Source organism: Juglans regia, chromosome 1 (genome assembly GCF_001411555.2).
Source record: "Juglans regia cultivar Chandler chromosome 1, Walnut 2.0, whole genome shotgun sequence".
Classification (NCBI taxonomy): domain Eukaryota; kingdom Viridiplantae; phylum Streptophyta; class Magnoliopsida; order Fagales; family Juglandaceae; genus Juglans; species Juglans regia.
The window spans coordinates 2583365-2588963 of NC_049901.1; positions in this window are offsets into that span (position 1 = coordinate 2583365).

Genomic DNA, 5599 nt, shown 5'->3' on the forward strand with positions numbered 1-5599 from the left:
AAAAATATATATCGAAAAATGAATTAATAATGATCCTTACGTACATTTTTACTTCATTTTCCTTACTAATTTATTGGCCGGCCGTCGTACGTACGTGATCAAGAAATTTATCGAACAGAGGCCTGTTAAATTTTTTTTTTAAAAAAAAACTACTGGCTTAATTTCTGCATGTGCTACTTATATATATATATATTTATATAGCTAGGTAAAATTTAAATGAAATTAATTTGCATGCATTTAATTATAATTAGTAGGCCTTGAATTTGGTAACCCTAAAGTCGAGTGGAGGTTGTTGACCCAATTAAAGAAATCCGGCCACTTCATGATGCATGAAACTGATTATTTCAGGCAAACCCGATCTGGAGTACTTTGGTCTCTTGGTGTCGACCGACGGACCTACGTACGTACCCCAACTTCTCTAATGGAAGAAAAATTACTCTTTAATATATAGGCTATAGCATCAATATAATGTACTAATCACTGATCATGATGCACGCGCGCGTACGTACACTGATCAAGATCAAGTAATAATATTATATATTAAAGTTACGTATAAGTAGTAGTACTATATAATATGATTAATCTATGATCAAGATATATATTATTATCGCTTACACAATTCTTCGAATATATAGAAACTTCATCATTAATCTTATGGCCGGTCGACGTTCGATCAGTTCATGTGAGAGTTGTGATGGATTTTTTTTTTTTAAACTTTTCTTTTGTGGGAGAACATGATGATTTTTTAATGATTAATATTTTAAAAAGGGCATTAATTATTAATTAATTGACCACACATTTTTTTAGTGCGTATTGGGTGATCATGAGGTAAGATTTTTTTTTTTTTTTTACTTTTTTCAACAATATTTTATATGAGGAATTTAATTGTAAAATCCCAATATTGGATGCATTAATTAATTATTAATTAAATCCAAAGGGAACACTAGAGTGACTGCATGCGCGCGCCTTTGGCTAATTAAAAGATCAATTAGAAACACACAAAGGGTTGTCATGATCATGTGAAGTCTGACCCCACTGCAATTACACCACATTTTCAATCATGCAAACAATGATGTCCACAGAACCAAAGAAATGTTTTATATATATATATATGCATGTCCCTTGTGTCACTGTTAATCAATGGCCACCACGCTGCCGAAAGAGTGAGGTCGTTCTTGTCTCTGTAAGCCTTTCTTGATCTCATTTAATATTTGTCTCGTGCCTTTCCAATCATCCGTCCCAATCCAGAAATATCAAAGAAAACTCAAAATTAAGGACTGCTTCCCAGGCTGTCAAAGAAGCATATATATATATGGTTGTAGCTCAAGCAATATATATGTATATATATATATATATATATACATGAGCTTTGATCTCAAATATAAATGAAGCAAAATAAGTACGTAATTTCAACAAAGAAAAGGCAAAAGGGTGGAATTCGAAACCAATTAATTAATTGACGCTGGGCCGTGACTCATGATCATCACTACTTTACCCAGATCCACGACTAATTGCCTTGCCGGAAAAGTTGGACAATTTATGTTGGTGATAGTGACGTAGCTTGGTTGCTTCAATTGAAGAAGAAGAAGTTTCTTACAGCCGTAAGTACTGTTGGAGATCAGTGTTGCAATAATATATAATTTGGTAGAAGCAAGAGCATGCAATTTATTGAGGTGGGACTGCAGGGCTTGTGGAGGAGTGTCGACCTAAAGGATCATCGATTTAGTGCATGAAAAGACAAAAAGAGAGGCCCCCAGCCCCATTATATTGGGGAAGAAGAAGCCTTAGATATAGACCATTTTTTTTCTTTGTGCCAGTGGTGAGCAAAGCAAAGGGATCTTCTGATCTCATCGATCCAAGTTTCATATTTGGGTCAAAGGACACTACTGGGGACACCTCCTTAATTTCTTTGTTATCTTCACGGCCAGCTTTAGCTTTCTAGCTATATGGTCCAACATAGACTTGATAGCCCTATTAAATGATCAGTACCATTAACACCTGTCAAATTCCAATAAGTCCATATGGTCGACTTCTCCTCAAGAAGAGAGAGAGAGAGAGTTATAAGTATCAAAGTCTCTGCATTAAATTAACCATGTTACCCGAATTAAATCAATTTATATGGAAAATAAGATATTTCACTATTTTACTTCAATTATTATGGTGGCTTGTAGTCATTTCATATTATTTTGACAAGTAAAACAATAAAAATAATTCATATTTTTATACTAACTGGAGATATATATGTACCATCTAGTATACTATAAAAGGAAAAATAATTAGTTGCATTTCCGAAGTCATTCACAGAGTAGCAATTTGGTCTGATTGGGCTTATATTTGATTTTTGGGTTTTCAGCTGCATGCATTCTTATTATATTATAGGCTTGGGCTGAACATGATTTATTTTCCTTTTTACTAGATGGATTGGTATCCAGTTTTAATGGGCTGCCCATCTTCTTAAGCCAACCATGCTTGAGAACGAGCCCAGCATGCTTTTGTACTGCAATTAGTAAATCCAAGCACAGGTAAGAACAGTTGATTCATCGTATCAGGCCTAAACCCCAAGCCCTTGCTCATTCCCCAGTTTATTAATTATTATTATTATTATTATTATTATTTTTAATTGAGGGCATTATCGAATCTAATAAAACATATTATGAACGTTTTGGAGGTATAAGATTTGTTACGCGTCAAAATCAAGTAATTAATTTGATATCAAGTTGATGATCAACCTCTCCCAGGTACCGCAGCTCTCCTCTCAGACAAAATTAATTCGACGAATTGAATGATACTGTGTACGTACTGTATGCATTACGATTTTTGCATGCCAGACGTTTTTGGGCCTCTTATCTTGTTAGTTGTTACAGATCATGGATCATGAAACGGCATGCACGTACGTGTCCATATGTTCCAAAGTTTCGGATAGGTGCCTCGTGCCTGCCCCATGAAACAAAATCGTCCAAGTAATCATGCATGGCTATATATTTTTCTCAAATATAATTAAAATGGGGAAATTAAGGAAAAATAATACAATAGAAAGGCGTGTTTTTGTGTGTTTTTCAGATCTAGCTTTTGTTCCTTTTCTTCATTTCAAAGTTATTTTTTCATCTTCTTCACTTATGGAGAACCTTTTTTTCTTGTTTCTTTTTCCCCTTTAACCCGAGTGAGGTTGAGCCGCCAAGATGGTCACTATTGGGGCAGGTGTTGGTCGAGAGAGGTGGGGGATGCTACGGCCGGTGGTCGTGCGGCTGGTGCACGTGTGTAGAAGCAGCCTGCGCAGTGGAGGTCAGTGTCCGTGCGAGAGCTGGGTGCTCGTGCTGCTTGGACTCATGATGCCGCTACTGCAGTGGGCATGCCGTCTAGGCTCACGCCGGTGCTTGTGGTGGGCGGCGATAGCAGCGAAGGGGACAGGTTAGGGAGAGAGCAACTGAGGGGGAATGCGGCAATGCAGAAACCGTAGGAAGAAGAAGAAGAAGAAGAAGAAGAAAGAAAGAATAGAGAAAAAGAAAAAAGAAGAATAAAAGAAAGTGGAAGGAGGAGGCGGCGGGTTTGGATGAGATGTAACCCTAAGTCTCACTTAGTTTTTTTATTGTTGTGTTTTTGTTTTTTATGTATCTGTTGGTAGTTTTTGTCTTTAGTTATTAATAAAAAAAAAATAGGCTATTAGACTTTGTGTCCAGTAAAGTTTCGTACTCCTCCTTTCTGAGAAAACGGGAGGGGGGGCAATGCTTCTCTTCTTTAGAAGATGAGTCGTTTAGTTATGTTTTTACAAAACTTTTTCTCTGTTAGGAGAAAGTTTAATAGAAGTTAAGACAATGTCCTCCACAAAATAATTTGTGTGCGGAGGTGCTCCAAAGCAGATGCGTAGTTTGACTTGTAATTTGAGTTTTTCTTGTATTAATAAGTCACAGCTGTAACTTCAATTCATCGAATGAAATGAAGTCTCTTTCAACAAAAAAAAAACATATAATGATCAATACTCCCATGCTTTCTTGACATCGTATTATCAAGATCCCATGCATCATGTTTGATCAATATCGTTTTTTGGCGTTACATGATCATAACAAGTACGTTAATGTTATGGCAACTTTGAACCTTTATCATTCGGATAGACTGACATGACCTCACCTCATCTCTCGTGCATGCAAGAAGCTGATTATAATATACAGTATTCAGAAAGAAAGAGATCAGAAGGTCTACCATGCAAACTAGGAAAGACAAGCAGCACGTACGAGCAGCTAGCAATATTTAGAGAAGGTAATTAATTAATAATTTTTAAAAAAATAGGTGTAACAAAATACATGTTAATATATATATATATATATATATTATATTTTAAAAAGTGCAGATGCGTCTGATCATGCATGGATGTCCCATGCATATATAATTTAATTTATTGTTGTTGTCGTGATCATGTGCCTCAATAGAAGGGAGAACGAGGGATCAGCTGCTAGCTCTCAGCTTAAATGGTTTGTCGTCTCTGTCGAATACTGAGGATTCCTGACTAACTTTGCTATGTGATAATCCCTCGCTAGACATTTGACGACCACGATGCTTGGGAAATTATGTCTAATAATTTATATATATATATATATAAAGACTGGGATACCTATTTTTCATTTTCTATATTAATCATTTAAAAAAATTATCTTTCTAATGAATCATCATCAAATCTTTCACAGTACATGGAGACCCATAAAAAGCGTAAAAGAAAGGAATATACTACTCCTTGAAACTTAATTAGCAAGATTAGCTGTGTGTATATATGCATATAATATTATTTTATAACTCAACAATAATTGTGTGTAGGGTACGGTGTAACGTGAAATTGGGTATCTATGGGAGACTATTATACGTAAAAGGATGGCGGGTCCCATTAGGATGGGTAGGGCCCAAGGGGATGATGCTTGCAAAAAACAAAAACCAGTACATCCTGTCGAGTAGTGGGGTCGGTGTCCACGCGTCGAGGACCCACCTAACTAAACTAAAGTTGAACTTAAACTACTTGTCCGAGTTGGGTTTTAACTTTGAGGACCGCTTCTAAGCGGTCGGATTTTAATAAGCTCAACCACAGAAAATCAAGAGACGAATTTGATTTCGTAGAGCCATCATCTCTTCCATCTTCCTCTTCCTTGCTGCCCTCTTCATCTCTTCAATCCGACGCCGACGCAAACATTTCAGTCTAACGCTGACGCAATGGAGCCTTCATCTCTTCAGTCTTCCTCTTCCTCGTTGCCCCTCTTCATTTCTTCAGTCCAATTTTGGCTACAACAATTACATGGCTGATTCTTCAAACACTGCTCCTTTATTTTCTCCATTAAGCAAGTATTTATTCACAGCCTCTCACACCCACCGACCTAAACCCCCAAAGGTAGAAATGGTGACATTTTTCATTTGCTATGTAAGAAACCCCAAAAATAAAAAGAACAATGAAGGTTTTATGAGGATCAAAGAAGGTGAATTGATGTGGAAACAAAAATGGCAAGCAAGAGCATAGAATACGACCCACGTACGAGTAAGCTAAAAGCAATATTCACAAGAGCTGCAAAACACGTATTCCATTTCTTCTTAATGGTGGTTCTATGCAATATCATGCACTTCC